Source organism: Myxine glutinosa, chromosome 1, assembly GCF_964187855.1.
Source record: "Myxine glutinosa chromosome 1, kmMyxGlut1.1, whole genome shotgun sequence".
In the NCBI taxonomy this organism is placed as follows: Eukaryota; Metazoa; Chordata; class Myxini; order Myxiniformes; family Myxinidae; genus Myxine; species Myxine glutinosa.
Window position 1 is genome coordinate 232273091 of NC_136261.1, and position 20168 is coordinate 232293258.

The window sequence follows — 20168 nt, forward strand, 5'->3', positions numbered from 1 at the left end:
TCACAGACAGAGCGTTGCATTAAGAAGTGTGCCATCCTTCAGACGGATGTTGCGTTTGGGATTCATCTATTTGCATTACTTGGACGTTAAAATCCTTTTGCGTCTTTCGACAGAGGCAGGTATCACCTGCACCCTGGCCAAATTCCAAATTCGTAGCTGAACTGCAGGTAGCAGGTAGTCCTCAACACCATGCGAAATTGTTTGCTTATTCAGAGCGTGGTTGCTGTGTGAGGGGCAGATCCTACACTATAAATACATACACAGGCCCAGATGTGTTCACAGGCCTTGTGTGAACCTGAGATCCATCCAACTCATTTATCCATCAATGAAGTGAAGGCACAATACGATATCAACATAATAGTGATGCAGATACTGTACAACCTTGAGGATAAATTGGTGCAAAGCCACACAAAATGATGACCAAAGATCTCAAAGCACTTTTACTTATATTATTGAACAAGCGCATTCAAACGTTCTGCAACATCAAACAGAATATGAATAAACCATAATAAAGGGAACCAAGATGTTGAAACAAACGAACCTGCAACAAAGTTTTCTCAGCAATGTCACAGGCAGAGTCCAGGGTGCGGTTACAGCGCCGCTGAACTCTGTGTGGAGTTGGCAAGTTGCCCGACGAACCCACACACAGCAGCCCAAATGCAAGGCTGGGGAGTAGGGCGTGGCCAAGTACAGCAGACAGCAGTAATAGGATCAAGAGAAAGGGTGGAAAAAGTGCACGCGGGAGCCACACCTTACACCGCTCATGGCCAAAATATTAAAACGCACAAGTCTGAGTGGTGTGATTTGCAGAGATGTCATCTATCTATACCTCTATCAATCAATCACCTCTCTTTCTCAATCAATCACCTCTCTCTCTCAATCAATCACCTCTCTCTCTCAATCAATCACCTCTCTCTCTCAATCAATCACCTCTCTCTCTCAATCAATCACCTCTCTCTCTCAATCAATCACCTCTCTCTCTCTCAATCAATCACCTCTCTCTCTCAATCAATCACCTCTCTCTCTCAATCAATCACCTCTCTCTCTCTCAATCAATCACCTCTCTCTCTCTCAATCAATCACCTCTCTCTCTCTAATCAATCACCTCTCTCTCTCTCAATCAATCACCTCTCTCTCTCAATCAATCACCTCTCTCTCTCTCAATCAATCACCTCTCTCTCTCAATCAATCACCTCTCTCTCTCTCAATCAATCACCTCTCTCTCTCTCAATCAATCACCTCTCTCTCTCTCAATCAATCACCTCTCTCTCTCAATCAATCACCTCTCTCTCTCTCAATCAATCACCTCTCTCTATCAATCAATCACCTCTCTCTCTCAATCAATCACCTCTCTCTCTCTCAATCAATCACCTCTCTCTCTCTCAATCAATCACCTCTCTCTCTCTCAATCAATCAGCTCTCTCTCTCTCTCAATCAATCACCTCTCTCTCTCAATCAATCACCTCTCTCTCTCAATCAATCACCTCTCTCTCTCAATCAATCACCTCTCTCTCTCTCAATCAATCACCTCTCTCTCTCTCAATCAATCACCTCTCTCTCTCTCAATCAATCACCTCTCTCTCTCTCAATCAATCACCTCTCTCTCTCAATCAATCACCTCTCTCTCTCAATCAATCACCTCTCTCTCTCAATCAATCACCTCTCTCTCTCAATCAATCACCTCTCTCTCTCTCAATCAATCACCTCTCTCTCTCAATCAATCACCTCTCTCTCTCAATCAATCACCTCTCTCTCTCTCAATCAATCACCTCTCTCTCTCTCTCAATCAATCACCTCTCTCTCTCTCAATCAATCACCCTCTCTCTCTCTCTCAATCAATCACCTCTCTCTCTCTCAATCAATCACCTCTCTCTCTCAATCAATCACCTCTCTCTCTCTCAATCAATCACCTCTCTCTCTCTCTCAATCAATCACCTCTCTCTCTCTCAATCAATCACCCTCTCTCTCTCTCAATCAATCACCTCTCTCTCTCTCAATCAATCACCTCTCTCTCTCTCAATCAATCACCTCTCTCTCTCTCAATCAATCACCTCTCTCTCTCTCAATCAATCACCTCTCTCTCTCTCAATCAATCACCTCTCTCTCTCTCAATCAATCACCTCTCTCTCTCAATCAATCACCTCTCTCTCTCTCAATCAATCACCTCTCTCTCTCTCAATCAATCACCTCTCTCTCTCTCTCAATCAATCACCTCTCTCTCTCAATCAATCACCTCTCTCTCTCAATCAATCACCTCTCTCTCTCAATCAATCACCTCTCTCTCTCTCTCAATCAATCACCTCTCTCTCTCTCAATCAATCACCTCTCTCTCTCTCAATCAATCACCTCTCTCTCTCTCTCAATCAATCACCTCTCTCTCTCAATCAATCACCTCTCTCTCTCAATCAATCACCTCTCTCTCTCTCAATCAATCACCTCTCTCTCTCTCTCAATCAATCACCTCTCTCTCTCTCAATCAATCACCTCTCTCTCTCAATCAATCACCTCTCTCTCTCTCAATCAATCACCTCTCTCTCTCTCAATCAATCACCTCTCTCTCTCTCAATCAATCACCTCTCTCTCTCTCAATCAATCACCTCTCTCTCTCTCTCAATCACCTCTCTCTCTCTCAATCAATCACCTCTCTCTCTCTCAATCAATCACCTCTCTCTCTCTCTCAATCAATCACCTCTCTCTCTCTCAATCAATCACCTCTCTCTCTCTCAATCAATCACCTCTCTCTCTCTCAATCAATCACCTCTCTCTCTCAATCAATCACCCCTCTCTCTCTCAATCAATCACCTCTCTCTCTCTCAATCAATCACCTCTCTCTCTCTCAATCAATCACCTCTCTCTCTCTCTCAATCAATCACCTCTCTCTCTCTCAATCAATCACCTCTCTCTCTCTCAATCAATCACCTCTCTCTCTCTCTCAATCAATCACCTCTCTCTCTCTCAATCAATCACCTCTCTCTCTCTCAATCAATCACCTCTCTCTCTCTCAATCAATCACCTCTCTCTCTCTCAATCAATCACCTCTCTCTCTCTCTCTCTCTCTCTCTCTCTCTCTCTCTCAATCAATCACCTCTCTCTCTCTCAATCACCTCTCTCTCTCAATCAATCACCTCTCTCTCTCTCTCTCAATCAATCAATCACCTCTCTCTCTCTCTCTCTCTCAATCAATCACCTCTCTCTCTCTCTCTCAATCAATCACCTCTCTCTCTCTCTCTCTCTCTCTCAATCAATCACCTCTCTCTCTCTCAATCAATCACCTCTCTCTCTCTCTCTCTCAATCAATCACCTCTCTCTCAATCAATCACCTCTCTCTCTCTCAATCAATCACCTCTCTCTCTCTCAATCAATCACCTCTCTCTCTCTCTCTCAATCAATCACCTCTCTCTCTCTCTCTCAATCAATCACCTCTCTCTCTCTCAATCAATCACCTCTCTCTCTCAATCAATCACCTCTCTCTCTCAATCAATCACCTCTCTCTCTCTCAATCAATCACCTCTCTCTCTCTCAATCAATCACCTCTCTCTCTCTCAATCAATCACCTCTCTCTCTCTCAATCAATCACCTCTCTCTCTCAATCAATCACCTCTCTCTCTCTCTCTCTCAATCAATCACCTCTCTCTCAATCAATCACCTCTCTCTCAATCAATCACCTCTCTCTCAATCAATCACCTCTCTCTCTCAATCAATCACCTCTCTCTCTCTCAATCAATCACCTCTCTCTCTCTCAATCAATCACCTCTCTCTCTCTCAATCAATCACCTCTCTCTCTCTCTCTCTCAATAACCTCTCTCTCTCTCAATCAATCACCTCTCTCTCTCTCAATCAATCACCTCTCTCTCTCTCAATCAATCACCTCTCTCTCTCTCAATCAATCACCTCTCTCTCTCTCAATCAATCACCTCTCTCTCTCTCAATCAATCACCTCTCTCTCTCTCAATCAATCACCTCTCTCTCTCTCAATCAATCACCTCTCTCTCTCAATCAATCACCTCTCTCTCTCAATCAATCACCTCTCTCTCTCAATCAATCACCTCTCTCTCTCTCAATCAATCACCTCTCTCTCTCTCAATCAATCACCTCTCTCTCTCTCAATCAATCACCTCTCTCTCTCTCTCTCTCTCTCAATCAATCACCTCTCTCTCAATCAATCACCTCTCTCTCAATCAATCACCTCTCTCTCAATCAATCACCTCTCTCTCTCAATCAATCACCTCTCTCTCTCTCAATCAATCACCTCTCTCTCTCTCAATCAATCACCTCTCTCTCTCTCAATCAATCACCTCTCTCTCTCTCAATCAATCACCTCTCTCTCTCTCAATCAATCACCTCTCTCTCTCAATCAATCACCTCTCTCTCTCAATCAATCACCTCTCTCTCTCTCAATCAATCACCTCTCTCTCTCTCAATCAATCACCTCTCTCTCTCTCAATCAATCACCTCTCTCTCTCAATCAATCACCTCTCTCTCTCTCAATCAATCACCTCTCTCTCTCTCAATCAATCACCTCTCTCTCTCTCAATCAATCACCTCTCTCTCTCTCAATCAATCACCTCTCTCTCTCTCAATCAATCACCTCTCTCTCTCTCAATCAATCACCTCTCTCTCTCAATCAATCACCTCTCTCTCTCAATCAATCACCTCTCTCTCTCAATCAATCACCTCTCTCTCTCTCAATCAATCACCTCTCTCTCTCTCAATCAATCACCTCTCTCTCTCTCAATCAATCACCTCTCTCTCTCAATCAATCACCTCTCTCTCTCAATCAATCACCTCTCTCTTTCAATCAATCACCTCTCTCTCTCTCAATCAATCACCTCTCTCTCTCTCTCTCTCTCAATCAATCACCTCTCTCTCTCTCAATCAATCACCCCTCTCTCTCTCAATCAATCACCTCTCTCTCAATCAATCACCTCTCTCTCTCAATCAATCACCCCTCTCTCTCTCAATCAATCACCTCTCTCTCAATCAATCACCTCTCTCTCAATCAATCACCTCTCTCTCAATCAATCACCTCTCTCAATCAATCACCTCTCTCTCAATCAATCACCTCTCTCTCTCAATCAATCACCTCTCTCTCAATCAATCACCTCTCTCTCAATCAATCACTTCTCTCTCAATCAATCACCTCTCTCTCTCTCTCTCTCTCTCTCTCTGAAGCACGATACTTGCAAAATCCCCCCCCCCCCCCCCAAGAAAAGAAATTCCATTGATACAGCAAATTGTCCATTTCATCAAGATTAAAATTGACAATCTTGATCAAAGCTCCGGTCAATAGGAAGAAAAGTGATGATTTTTCAGATGAAAAATGATGATTTTGGAAGGTTCACCTTGAGTTGACCTTTGACTTTGACCTCAAAAATAGTTAGTTTCCCTATTTAGTGACTCAATGTGCAAATGCTGTTCAATTTTCCAAGTCAATCGGATGAAAATTGAGGATTTAAAAAACTTGGCCTATGTTGACCTTTTGGCCTATGTTTACTTAAAATATAATACGTGGTTGAATTCAGTGACCAGATATGCAAGTCCTCTTCAAATCTCAAGTCAATCGGATGAAAATTGAGGATATTAGAAATTCGGCCTATGTTGACCTTTTGGCCGACGTTGACCTCACATATATTTGGTGGTTGAATTGAGTGACCAGATATGCAAGTCCTCTTCAAATTTGAAGTCAATCGGATAAAAATTGAGGATTTTAGAAATTTGGCATAGTTGGTGACCTTTGGCCTATGGCTATGTTGACCTTTTGACCCCAAAAACAATACGCTTCTCAATTGGGAAGACCTATACAACTTGGTGAAGTTTCGTGATGATCGGTTTAGAATTGTGACCTGTAGGCAAGTATAAGTGAGCGGACAGACAGACAGACAGACAGACAGACAGACACACACACACACACACACACACACACACACACACACACACACACACACACACACACACACACACACACACACACACACACACACACACACACACACACACACACACACACACACACACACACACACACACACACACACACACGAGTGATCAACATACTTGCAAAAAAAATTTTCTTTTTTTGCCAAGTAACAAACAGACAGACAGACAGAACCACAAATGCAACCGACCAATATACTTGAAAAATCTTCGATTTTGCAAGTAATAAATAAATAAATAAATTAATTAATAGCCGGCGAAGCCGGTGTTGTCAATAAACGCGTACGTATTATGTCGAAAACCAGATTATGCCTTGGCTTGAGAATTCCGAAGCTCAATGGAGGCCGCCATCTTGCGGATGCGGAAGTATGCATAACAAATTGAAAAACGTTCAATAGGAGTTTCTTTCACCCGTCTTTGTTTGATTCACAATCTTATGCACCTCCAATTTATTATTAATAGCCGGCGAAGCCGGTGTTGTCAATAAACGAGTACGTATTATGTTGAAAACCTGATTATGCCTTGGCTCGAGAATCCGAAGCGCAGTGGAGGCAGCCATCTTGCGGATGCGGAAGTATGCATAACAAATTTAAAACGTTCATTAGGAGTTTCTTTCACCCGTCATCGTTTGATTCACAATCGTATGCACCTCCAATGTATTAATAAAATAATTTAAGACCAACATCGGCCCGCACGGGCCTGGTTATCTTCAACAAAACGCGTCACGAAACACCGGACCCAATGAGATTCGAGCATTTGAAAAAATATTATTACGCGTTTCGGAGGGTGAAAACGGCGTCAAATATTCTAACATTGACGAAGAATTATTTTTTAGAAATCTCGCGGCCGTATGGGATAGTTTTTCACGGCCAGAAATATGGTATAAGCGGTTTACATATTTAGTTTAGAAATACGGATAGTTTTTCACGGCCGGAAATATCCGAAGTTGAGACGGAATTCACCGAATTAATCACTGCAAGCTAACTTCTTCTGGTGGAGGAAGCTGCCGTGCCCGGAGGGTCAGAGAACCAGTCCTGACAGCGACTGAAGTTAGAAGACTACACACTTACTGTGAAAACGTATGTTAAGCCCAGTTAAAATTTCTTAAAATAGGCCTTAAGCTCGCACATCGTATAGTTACTTCCTTAAGCTTCTTGTGACATTTATTGTATGCAGGTATTGGGGAGGACTGTGGGTCATTCCATGTCAAATCATCAAAGAATCTGCCATCATCTCTCAGATTTTTGTAAAACTTTGGGAACCAATTGGGACCCATGAAAAACGGCAAGAACTCAAATATTTTTGCTAACAGCCTCTTAATTAGTGAGATACAGACTAACGAACTTTGGACTAATTAGCGCGACGTCGCGAATTCAAATGGCCATATCTCTAAAAGTATAACACCTAGAGAGCTGGTTTTGGTGTCATTTTAAAGGTATTTTCATGCCCTATGAATTTGTCTGGGCAACATTTTCCTACCTCCAACCACAAAAAAGTTATCACAAAATATAAACTTCAATTGTGAATCCCCAAAAAATGTATCCTTCAAATTTCCTCAAATTCATCCCAGAGGTACCTTATGATGTCAAGAAGCTTCCACATAAATGTTGTGATGGGCACTCCAATAGTTTCTGAGATATGAGCAATAATGTACATGTACGTATGGCATATAGGTTCGAAAATCAGCATTTGTAATGTATTATACAATCAATAAGTGAGTTCAAGTACACAGTGTTCACTAACCTGACTTAGGCTTTCAATTTCCTCTTCAATGCAGCAACAGCAGCACTTGTTTCTTTCTTGGAAATACAATATGTCCTTCCAGTTGCAGTGGTTGGTTCAACAGTAGTAAGCACATCCTGGTAGTCAATAGTGAGAGGGTCTGCTGGTTCCGGAAATGTATATGATGGGGATGGTCCATGTGGATGGAGGAACTTAACATCCACCTCATGCCTCTCTGGGGTATGTTCCATGACACATGCAACCCACCAGTGACCATCATAATCCACTGTAACATAACCAGTTATGGCTGAGACATTGTGATCGATCATCCCAGGTGTAAGTTTCAAACTTGATTCAAACTTGATTCAAACTTGTGCTTGAGTTGTTCTATCATCTCCTGTCCTGCATCCTGGAGTTTGTTAGATGGCAATCCTGTCGCGATTTCCAATTTTTTCTTCACAGTGTCACCGATTTTCTTGGTTTTGGATTTCACATATTTATCTGCAGCAAGTCTCTTTTTTGGAATAGGTGATTCTCCAATCAATCCCAAAGACTCATTCAGTGTATTCAGTTCCATTTCAGGAGAATGAAATTCAAACTCCCCTGAACTGCCTGGTATTGGTGATTCACCTCCACCATCATTGTCCTCACTACTGCTAATAGCGCTGCTGGTCACTGGTAATGGTATTTCACTCTGAGTCTCTACCACACCTGGTTGTCTTTTTGGCAGTTTCTTACGACACTGGGTACAGATTTTCTGTGCACTTTGCAGTTTGAGGCTTGGATGAGCGGCTATGGCTTTTTGGCTAACAGCTCTCAAGCCAGACGACTTTGGTTTTTCATGAGCTCCAAAGGGATTGCAGCAGGATTTCTGCTTCAAGATGAACTTTTCCTTGGCAGTCGTCATTTTTCTGCAGCTCCTTCAGAAGTGAACTGCCAATTTCTGTTGGTGGCAGGCCTAAGCATTACACTAAGCCAACTTGGACTTTCCCTGGGGATCTTAGACTGTGAAAGTTGCATCACCGCAAATTACCCACATGGGAAATCCCAGTTGGAATTCCCCAGATGAGAATTCCCCTCAGGCCCAGTTGAAAATGAAAGTATATGATACTTCAAAGCAATTGATGGTTGTTCCCTGTGTTCCCTGTCATGGCTAGGTTAGAATGATTGTATAATACATTACAAATGCTGATTTTCGAACCTATATGCCATACGTACATGTACATTATTGCTCATATCTCAGAAACTATTGGAGTGCCCATCACAACATTTATGTGGAAGCTTCTTGACATCATAAGGTACATCTGGGATGAATTTGAGGAAATTTGAAGGATACATTTTTTTTGGATTTACGATTGAAGTTTATATTTTGTGATAACTTTTTTGTGATTGGAGGTAGGAAAATGTTGCCCAGACAAATTTATAGGGCATGAAAATACCTTTAAAATGACACCAAAACCAGCTCTCTAGGTGTTATACTTTTAGAGATATGGCCATTTGAATTCGCGACATCGCGCTAATTAGTCCAAAGTTCGTTAACCTGTATCTCACTAATTAAGAGGCTGTTAGCAAAAATATTTGAGTTCTAGCTGTTTTTCATGGGTCCCAATTGGTTCCCAAAGTTTTACAAAAATCTGAGAGATGACGGCAGATTCTTTGATGATTTGACATGGAATGACCCCTGTCTGCTCTTCTCTTTTACCAAGTCTTACCAGGTACGGTACCTACTACACCTACCTACTACCAACTACCTAACCTACTGATACCATAGTGATGGGTAAAATAGTGGCAAGAGGCTTTGGCTTCGCCGGCTCATTGCGGCTTTGCAGTCGGTACTAGTAGCTGGCTAAGCCGGTGTTGTCAATAAACGAGTACGTATTATGTCGAAAACCTGATTATGCCTTGGCTTGAGAATTCCGAAGCGCAGTGGAGGCCGCCATCTTGCGGATGCGGAAGTATGCATAACAAATTTAAAACGTTCATTAGGAGTTTCTTTCACCCGTCATTGTTTGATTCACAATCTTATGCACCTCCAATGTATTATTAAAATACTTTAAGACCAACATCGGCCCGCACGGGCCTGGTTATCTTCAACGAAACGCGTCACCAAACACCGGACCCAATGAGAGTCGAGCATTTGAAAAAATATTTCTAAAATGAAATCACTCAATGGTGGCCGCCATCGACCGGATGCGGAAGTTTGCATAAAACAATTGCGAAAGAGTTCAATAGGAGTTTGTTTCACCCGTCGTTCTTTGATTCACAATCTAATGAACCTCTAATTAGTAATTAAAATACGTTAAGACCAACCTCGTTATCTTCAACGAAAATCGTCATCAAACACCAGAACCAACGAGATTCGAGCATTTGAAAAAATATTTTTTTAAAGCTTATTACGCGTTTCGGAGGGTGAAAACGGCGTCAAATATTCTAACATTGACGAAGAATTATTTTTTAGAAATCTCGCGGCCGTATGGGATAGTTTTTCACGGCCAGAAATACGGTATAAGCGGTTTACATATTTAGTTTAGAAATACGGATAGTTTTTCACGGCCGGAAATATCCGAAGTTGAGACGGAATTCACCGAATTAATCACTGCAAGCTAACTTCTTCTGGTGGAGGAAGCCACAGTGCCTGGAGAGAACCAGCCCTGACAGCGACTGAAGTTAGAAGACTACACACATACTGTGAAAACGTATGTTAAGCCCAGTTAAAATTTCTTAAAATAGGCCTTAAGCTAGCACATAGTATAGTTACTTCCTTAAGCTTCTTGTGACATTTATTGTATGCAGGTATTGGGGAGGACTGTCTGCTCTTCTCTTTTACCAAGTCTTACCAGGTACGGTACCTACTACAGTCTACACCTACCTACTACCAACTACCTAACCTACTGATGCCATAGTGATGGGTAAAATAGTGGCAAGAGGCTTTGGCTTCGCCGGCTCATTGCGGCTTTGCAGTCGGTACTAGTAGCCGGCGAAGCCGGTGTTGTCAATAAACGCGTACGTATTATGTCGAAAACCAGATTAAGCCTTGGCTTGAGAATTCCGAAGCTCAATGGAGGCCGCCATCTTGCAGATGCGGAAGTATGCATAACAAATTGAAAAACGTTCAATAGGAGTTTCTTTCATCCGTCTTTGTTTGATTCACAACCTTATGCACCTCCAATTTATTATTACAATACTTTAAGACCAACCTCGGCCCGCACGGGCCTGGTTATCTTCAACGAAAAGCGTCACCAAACACCGGAACCAATGAGATTCGAGCATTTGAAAAAATATTTCTAAAACCAAATCACGCAATGGAGGCCGCCATCGACGGGATGCGGAAGTTTGCATAAAAACTTGCGAAAAAGTTCAATAGCAGTTTGTTTCACCCGTCTTTGTTTGATTCACAATCTTATGCACCTCTAATTTGTAATTAAAATACGTTAAGACCAACCTCGTTATCTTCAACGAAAATCGTCACCAAACACCGGAACCAATGAGATTTGAGCATTTGAAAAATATTTTTAAAAAGCTTATTACGCATTTCGGACGCTGAAAACGGCATCAAATATTCTAAAATTGACGAAGAATTATTTTTTAGAAATCTCGCGGCCGTATAGGATAGTTTTTCACGGCCAGAAATACGGTACAAGCGGTTTACATATTTAGTTTAGAAATACGGATCGTTTTTCACGGCCGGAAATATCCGAAGTTGAGACGGAATTCACCGAATTAATCAAGAAGTTGAAGGAGCTGCGCTCCAACGCGAGTCGAAAGAAGTGACGCGACCAAAGACGGAATTCGTCCGAGTTGCTTTATTGAAACAAAACAGCTCAGGTCTTCTGACAAAAGCCCGTTTATCGGGCAGCAATATATATACACATTTATGTCGGGAAGTTTGCCCGGCAAAAGCTATACCGGGCATGCCCGGGTGTCAAGGGCGAGCCTTGGAAAGGCGAGTCTGGACCTGCCCGGGCGTGTTTGGCTGCGGCCTGGCAAGTCGAGGCTGGGCGTGCCCGGACGCTCTGGGCGAGCCCTGGAAAGGCAATAGCGGGCATGCCCGGACGCTCTGGGCGAGCCCTGGAAAGGCGAGAGCGGGCATGCCCGGACGCTCTGGGTAAGCCCTGGAAAGGCGATAGCGGGCATGCCCGGACGCTCTGGGCGAGCCCTGGAAAGGCAATAGCGGGCATGCCCGGACGCTCTGGGCGAGCCCTGGAAAGGCGATAGCGGGCATGCCCGGACGCTCTGGGCGAGCCCTGGAAAGGCGAGAGCGGGCATGCCCGGGAAAGACGAGACCGGGCGTGCCCGGGAGGTTCGGGCGTGCCCGGGAACAGTGAGTCCGGGCATGCCCGGGAGAGGCGCGTCTGGCCGTGTTCTGGCCGGTGCAAGGCGATTGTGTGCATCCAGCGGTAACCGCTACACACGCCCCTCCAGAATCGACCTGCACCGGCAGGGTCAATTTAAGGGGGGTCCGGATGACCCGGCCGAAGCGACCCCTAGAGGGTCGTGGGGAGGGGTCTGACGTGGTGGTGGGTGGTCGAGCGGGGGGAACTGTGGACGGGGGGCGGCCTCGCCGCGGAGGAAGGGCCAACCGTGGTGGTCGGTCGACGTCCATGTGCGCCGGTTTGAGGCGGTCCACAGAGATCCGGTCCGACCGGCCGCCAACGTCGACGACAAAGGACTTGTCGCCCCGTCGCAGGACCCGGAAGGGCCCGTCGTACGGCGGCCGGAGTGGCCCCCGGTGCGCGTCATGACTCACAAAGACGTACTCCGCTGTGCGAAGCGCTGGGGGGACGTAGGACTGGGGGCCACCGTGGCGGGACGTTGGCACGGGGGCAAATCGGCGGGCGGCCTCCTGGAGGTCCGAGCGCTGGTGTGCGGCGGACCAGGGACTGGTAGCGTCGGGCACGAACTCGCCCGGGACGCGGAGCGGCTGGCCGTAGACGAGCTCGGCGGCGGACGCCCAGAGGTCCTCCTTGGGGGCCGTGCGGAGGCCCAAAAGGACCCGCGGCAGCCGGTCGGTCCAACCGTCGTCCTGAAGGCCGGCCATGAGTGCGGCCTTCATGGAGCAGTGAAACCGCTCGCACAACCCGTTGGCTTGGTGGTGGTAGGCCGTGGTGCGGTGCAGCGTGACCCCCAATGAGCGGGCGACCGCGCCCCAAAGTTCGGACGTGAACTGTGGGCCGCGGTTGGACGAGATGTCCGCCGGTGCGCCGAAGCGCGCGACCCAGGTGGCGATGAACGCCTGCGCCACGTCGGCGGTGGTGGTGGAGGTGAGGGGCACGGCCTCCAGCCACCTGGTGGTCCTGTCCACCATGGTGAGCAGGTGGGTGAACCCCCGCGATGGGGGCAGGGGACCCACCAGGTCCACGTGGACGTGGTCGAAACGCCGTGCAGGCACGGTGAAAGGTGCCAGCGGGGCCTGGGTGTGGCGGTGGACCTTGGCCCGCTGGCAGGCCGTGCAGGCGTTGGCCCAGTCGCGTACGTTCCGTCGAAGGCCGTGCCAGACGAAACGCGCTGACACCAGCTTCTGAGAAGCTTTCCGGCCCAGGTGAGAAAGGCCGTGGATGGAGGCGAAGATGCGGCGCTGCCAGGAAACGGACACGATGGGGCGAGGCTGGCCCTGGGAGACGTCACAGAGCAGGACGGTGCCCGCGAAGGGGATGTCGGCCAGGCGGAGGCCCGTGTCCGCCGCCCGGAGGGCCTGCACCGAGGTATCGGTGGTCTGGTCGGCCGCCATGAGCGCGAAGTCCACGCCGAGGTGGACCGCGTTCGCGCTGGCCCAAGAAAGACAGTCGGCCACAGCGTTGTCTTTGCCGGCGACGTGCCGGATGTCCGTGGTGAATTCCGACACGGCGGAGAGGTGGCGCTGCTGGCGTGCCGACCACGGCTCCGTGACTTTGGCCATTGCGCAGACCAACGGCTTGTGGTCGACGAAAGCCGTGAACGGGCGGCCCTCCAGGAGGTGTCGGAAATGGCGAACGGCAAGGAATAGACCGAGCAGCTCGCGGTCGAACGTGCTGTATTTTAACTCGTTCGGCCGGAGCTGCCGGCTGAAAAAAGCGAGTGGCTGCTAAACCCCGTCCACCCATTGTTCATGGACGGCGCCCACCGCGTAGTTGGAGGCATCCGTAGTGAGGGCGATGGGCGCGTTGAGCACCGGGTGAGCCAGCAGCGTTGCGTCGGCGAGGGCCCGTTTTGCGCTCGCGAAGGCCGCGTCCATGGCCGCGGACCAAACGATGTCATGCTTGGCCGGCTTGCCCCAGAGGGCCTCGTAAAGGGGCCGCATGAGCTGAGCAGCGCGGGGCACGAATCGGTGATAAAAATTCACCATGCTGAGGAACTCTTGTAGGGCCTTGATGGAACGGGGACGCGGGAACGTGGTGATGGCCTCGACCTTGGTCGGCAGCGGCACGGCCCCGATCTTGGTGATGCGGTGGTCCAAAAAGTCAACGGTCGTCGTGCCGAAGTGGCATTTGGCCGGGTTGACAATTAAGCCGTGCTCGCTGAGGCGACCGAACAGTGTCCGGAGGTGGAGGAGGTGCTCGGCGCGGGACGTGCTGGCGACGAGGATGTCGTCCAGATAGACGAAAATAAATGGCAGGTCGCGCAGTACGCCGTCCATTAAGCGCTGGAACGCCTGGGCCGCGTTCTTGAGGCCAAACGGCATCCTCAAAAATTCGAACAGGCCGAACGGCGTGATGACGGCCGTCTTCGGGACGTCGGCCGCCCGGACAGGTACCTGGTGGTATCCCCGTATCAGGTCAATTTTGGAAAATATGACCCGTCCCGCCAAACGGGCGGAAAAGTCCTGGATGTGCGGGATCGGGTACCTGTCGGGGGTGGTAGCGTCGTTGAGGCGGCGGTAGTCGCCACACGGGCGCCATCCGCCCCCAGGCTTTGGCACGATGTGCAGTGGTGAGGCCCACACGCTATTGGAGCGCCGCACGATGCCGAGGTGCTCCAACGCGTCGAACTCGGCCTTTGCCACGGCGAGCTTGGCCGGGTCGAGGCGGCGGGCCCTGGCGTAGACCGGCGGGCCCGTAGTGGGTATGTGGTGCTCGATCCCATGCCGCACTGCGACGGCCGAAAACGTCGGTCGTGTGAGGGCCGGGAATTCCGCGAGCAGGCGAGCGAACTCGTTCGCCGTCGGGAGGGCGCACGCCAGTTCGGTCGGCGCGGAGCTGCTCATCGTGCACGCCAGGGAGCTGAAGGTCTCGGCGTTGACAAGGCGACGACGTTTGACGTTGACCAGCAGCCCGTGCGCGCAGAGGAAGTCGGCGCCCAGCAAAGCCATGGGGACGCAGGTGGTCACAAAGGTCCACTGAAAGCGCTGGCTGCCGAAGCAGAGGGTGACGTTGCGTGGGCCGAAAGTGCGTATGGCCGAGCCATTAGCAGCGACCAAAGAGGGGCCGCAAACGGCGTCCCGCCTGTCCTGCTCGGAGGCGGGTATGACGCTCAGTTGGGCGCCGGTGTCACAAAGGAAACGCCGCCCGGACGCTTTGTCCCGAATAAAAAGCAAGTTGCCCGAGTGGCCGGCGCTCATGGCTGGGAATGAACGCCGGCCCGGCCGTTTCCCGACTTGCCGAAAGTGCACGGGGGTCGGCACGTCCGAGCCTGGCATGGTAATAACACCACGCCTGGTCAGGTGGAGGCCCCGGCCGTCGTGTCGGAAGCGGTCGGTGCGGCGTGGCGGCCGCCAGTTTCACCGGCAGTTCGGCCTCCAACCGCGCAGGGCGCTCGGGCGTCGCCTCGGACGGCGGCAGGCTCCAGGTAGCCGCGCCGATGTGTTGGCCCGCCGAGGAGATCTTATCGGCTTCCCTGGCGAGGGCGCGGGGATCGGTGATCGACGTGCCAGCCAGGGCGAGGCGTACCGGGTGAGGCAGCTGGCGAAGGAACAACTCGCGGAACAGAAAATCCGGAGAGTGCTCACCGAGCAACGAGAGCATATAGTCCATGCGCTCGGACGGGCGCGTGTCGCCGAGCTCGGGCAGGTCGAGCAGGCGCCGTGCGCGTGCCGCCGGTGAGAGGGCGAAAGCGTCGAGGAGGAGCGTCTTCAGCACGTCATACTTGTCGGCAGCCGGCGGGTGCTCGAGGAGGCTCAGGGCGCGGGCCGAGGTGGCGGAACCGAGCGCTGCCACGACGTGGTGGAAGCGGGTGTCGTCCGCGGTGATGCCTCGCAGGGCGAACTGGGAGTCCGCCTGGGCGAACCAAACAGCCGCGTGAGCCTCCCAGAAGGTAGGCAGTTTAAGAGTCACTGCCGTGTCAAAGTCGGTAGGTCACCAGTGAAGGAGCTGCGCTCCAACGCGAGTCGAAAGAAGTGACGCGACCAAAGACGGAATTCGTCCGAGTTGCTTTATTGAAACAAAACAGCTCAGGTATTCTGACAAAAGCCCGTTTATCGGACAGCAATATATATACACATTTATGTCGGGAAGTTTGCCCGGCAAAAGCTATACCGGGCATGCCCGGGTGTCAAGGGCGAGCCTTGGAAAGGCGAGTCTGGACCTGCCCGGGCGTGTTTGGCTGCGGCCTGGCAAGTCGAGGCTGGGCGTGCCCGGGCGCTCTGGACGAGCACTGGAAAGGCGAGAGCGGGCATGCCCGGACGCTCTGGGTGAGCCCTGGAAAGGCGATAGCGGGCATGCCCGGACGCTCTGGGCGAGCCCTGGAAAGGCAATAGCGGGCATGCCCGGACGCTCTGGGCGAGCCCTGGAAAGGCGAGAGCGGGCATGCCCGGGAAAGACGAGACCGGGCGTGCCCGGGAACAGTGAGTCCGGGCATGCCCGGGAGAGGCGCGTCTGGCCGTGTTCTGGCCGGTGCAAGGCGATTGTGTGCATCCAGCGGTAACCGCTACAAAGTAAATTTTAATCTCACCCAGAATGCAAATAGTCATTTTGAACTAGGTATGGTACCTAGTAGTAGTACCAACTACCTAACCTACTGATGCCATAGTGATGGGTAAAATAGTGGCAAGAGGCTTTGGCTTCGCCGGCTCATTGCGGCTTTGCAGTCGGGTTCATATACGACCCATATGTTCATATACCATATGTTCATATGTATGTTCGTTCATATGTTCATATATCACCAGTCATCACATCGTTTGCAAGGAAGGAAACAATTAAAAAAATCAGCGATGACCACTATAATCACTATACAGTACTGTGCAGTACTGTACATCGAATGTCATCTCAAGGAAGTGCACAACAAAACTGTACTTTATCTGTTGGTCCGGAAACACTGACACTTTCGTGTCTCACTGCGTGCCGCCAACTATGTGCTGCTACATTCTTCTTCTTCAGTGATACCATATCAAGATAAAGTGCTGACGTAAACAACATGCGGTGCTGCTGTTAAAAATAGACAAAAAGGACACACGCACAAAACAACCACGTGCCACGCATTCGGTACAGTGGGGCATGGGAAACAAGTGTTAAGGTACGAACTACTGTACACCGACTGAAACAAACCGAGCGAAGGCGACTCACCACGACAGATACAACCACGAACACGATGTGCAGCATACAGCGCAAAATGATAAAGAATAATATTTAAAATAAAAATTACAACTGAGAAAGCGAAGGCCACACACTCGTACGGGGCGCTTGACGACACTCCCGGTAATTTTCTTCTTCCTCTTCCTATTCCACTTCTGCTTCTTCTTCTTCCCATTATCCGGACTCGGTACTGTCCTTTCTCTTCCTCCTAACCATTAGTTTCCTCAAAGTTTGAGACAACTTGGATTACCATTTACACAACAATATGAATGTATAATTATGCACGTTTTCTTTTATTATAGCCAAAATTACAGTAACGAGTTTAAATATAAGAAAAGACTAAAGTGAGGTTGCACAAAATATTTCATCGTTCACAAAAATGCAAAATTTTAAAAATAAAAACACGTCATCATAAGTTGCCACAGTTTGTTATAATTATATCCAAAATGCACTTTGGGGGTTATAATAATAAACGTCCCAGAGGAATCGAACCATGGGCCGTTTATTTATCACATATGAGAACAAGCACGAGGGAGGAGGGGAGGAGCATGCTCGGAAGGGGTACGCCCCTTGAGGCATCCCTGTTCCATGTGAACACCACCCTGTGAAGACTGCCTTCACCAACATGCCTTGAGAGCCAACTATCAAAGTGCCATATGGCAACGTAGCCTGGTAGCAGATCCAGATGTAGCAGATCCAGATGTACCAGCTCCCCAGGACAACCATGGATGGACTGCAAGAGAGGATGGCACACTTGATGTTCTGTGGATGACTGGCTCTCCTGCACCTCAGGTCATCATGGAATTCATGTCCTGTACACGTCGGCGTGTTTGTCAGCTACCAAACTGCCAGTGTCTGTCTAATAGACTAAAGTGCACAATTGAGTGCAAACTTCAAGACTGTACCAACATGATGGATGCTGATGAAGATGATTCAGACCAGAATACCAGTGATGCTGAAGATCTTGATGATGATGAGGATGTTGACTAAACATCAAACCTACACACTGTGCAAGTATATTTGAATGCCTTGTGAACATACATGGACAAGTGTAACTTGGCCACTCAAACAATTAAGATTTTAAATGTAGATGATCATGTACATGCACAGGTACGATGTTTACAAGTCAGCTTTCTGTTTGACATGTGAAACTGTGGATTTTCTTGTTTACATGGATTTATGATGCTTAATTGTGTAGTAAATACATGAATTTGTGACTTGTAAAGTTATGTTTTGTGTCCTATTTGAGATATTAGAGTGTGTTATCAAGCGCACATCTCCAAGCCGTTGCTTTCAAATCTTGATTGACAGTATGTCTGTTTGACAGCAATTTGCCTAAAAAAGCTACAAGCTATCGTGGTCCAGCAAAGTTACTTGAAAAGGACAGATAATAAGCTTTAATAAAAGTCTATTTTTATCTGGTACCTCTGGTTGGTACCGATTGGCTATAATCTGGGGTCCAGCCCATGGACTACAAGCCGAATGAGGCGGCCGCCCCCCAGCTATTAGTCAGGTTCAGTATGTTTTTTCGTTCAAAATTTTGGTAGATTAGCAAAACTATACATTTTTGGAATATTCAGAGCATGAGGAATCCAAAAATTAATGTTTACATTTGCGTAGACACCTTTGCGAAAATGACACTCAGGACAGTGATGAAGATCTGTAAAAGCATATTCCTGAACGGTGTAGACCTCGTAGATGCTGTGTATAGGACTTATAGTTCAATCTGATACTACCTATAACTTCCTATAACAACCTATAACTTCAAAGGACTTGCAATATCATGTATTATGTAATACAGTTATATCACAAATATAAAGACAATGGTTTTCAACTACCTTTGTTTGTTGCTTTTCTATAATCCTGAGCACTATTTTGAGGCCTTTATTGGATTCCTTGACCCAGAAAACATAGGATTAGCATATTTAATTAAGTCTCTAGGTTGACTAGAAGCCGAGATGGCGCAAAATATGTATTTTATGGCGGCCATTTTGAAAATCCAAAATGGCGGCCATGCAGGTGTCTGTGCAAATGCCAACATTGATTTTCGGATTCTCCATGCTCTGAAGATTCCAAAAATGTACAGGTTTCCTAATCTCCCAAAATTTTGAACGAAATTATATTTGTTAACATAGTGAACCTGACTATATGGCGGCGTCTATGGAGGGCGCCCGTCCATTGAACCCTCCGTCGGATCGGTCTATACGTAGGTACAAATTCAACCTTCCCGCCAAATTTGCGTCCATTAGTGGGGCGGCTAAGCCCAAATATTCAAAAGAATTGTGCATTTTGTGATACAAGCACCAAATTTGGCACACTAGTAGACTATCATATTATGAAAAGATCTGGATATTGGGCCATCTCAGATTCAGAGATTTGATTTTTGCAAGATTTGCAGATTTTGCAGATTTGCAAGCTGAGATTGCAACGCCAGGGACGGCCGACTCCTTCCTGCGAGCTGCCCACGTCACCCGCACAAGAAGAGCTCATCAAATCACTGCAGCGGCACTGCACATCCTGCAACACCGTGCGTATGAACGCCACTGTATGACATATGCTGATGATGCAGAAGACCTGCCTGAGTTCGAAGACTGGTGTCACCAGAGAGGAGAAGACATTCCCAACTTTCAGTACTGGTCTACGTGCGTTCTCTGCGGCAGGCTTCATTCACGATGTACCTTGATGCCCTGACGGAACTGGTCCCATGGTTCCATGCCTTAGACCACACACACTATGCCAGGTGGGTCCCTGTTCACCTGAGGGACACGGTTGCACTCCCAATGAAGCACCCAGATGTAGCCAGAGAATTCAGGGCTGGCAACTTCACTGTATAGAAGACGAAGAAGGTGTTCTCTTCGATCCCAATCGAATCGAAATCTTGCAAAAATCAAATCTCTGAATCTGAGATGGCCCAATATCCAGATTTCGGCGATGTAATTTCGGTTATGTAAATTTCGGCGATGGCTAAACGAAGTTAACGAAGCCTTGCTCTCCAAACTCTCTTATCCTATGGAATCCAAGGCCAACTCC

At 48.1% G+C, this 20168-nt stretch overlaps 1 protein-coding gene across 4 annotated transcripts in view; it reads right to left on the reverse strand.

Annotated features, from left to right (window-relative positions):
* Positions 1-17310, reverse strand: part of ELOVL7 (ELOVL fatty acid elongase 7) — a 119030-nt gene extending 101720 nt beyond the window's left edge. Inside the window, exons 1-2 of one of the 4 annotated variants that reach the window (XM_078784975.1) lie at positions 17130-17284; positions 542-665 (exon numbers count right to left, since the gene is read on the reverse strand). The gene's annotated coding sequence lies outside the window, so the exon portion shown is untranslated. Of the gene's footprint in view, positions 1-541; positions 666-17129 lie in introns of all 4 variants that reach the window. The other 3 variants (XM_078784979.1, XM_078784980.1, XM_078784967.1) reach the window with 3 other exon arrangements.
* Between the last annotated feature and the right edge of the window lie 2858 nt (positions 17311-20168).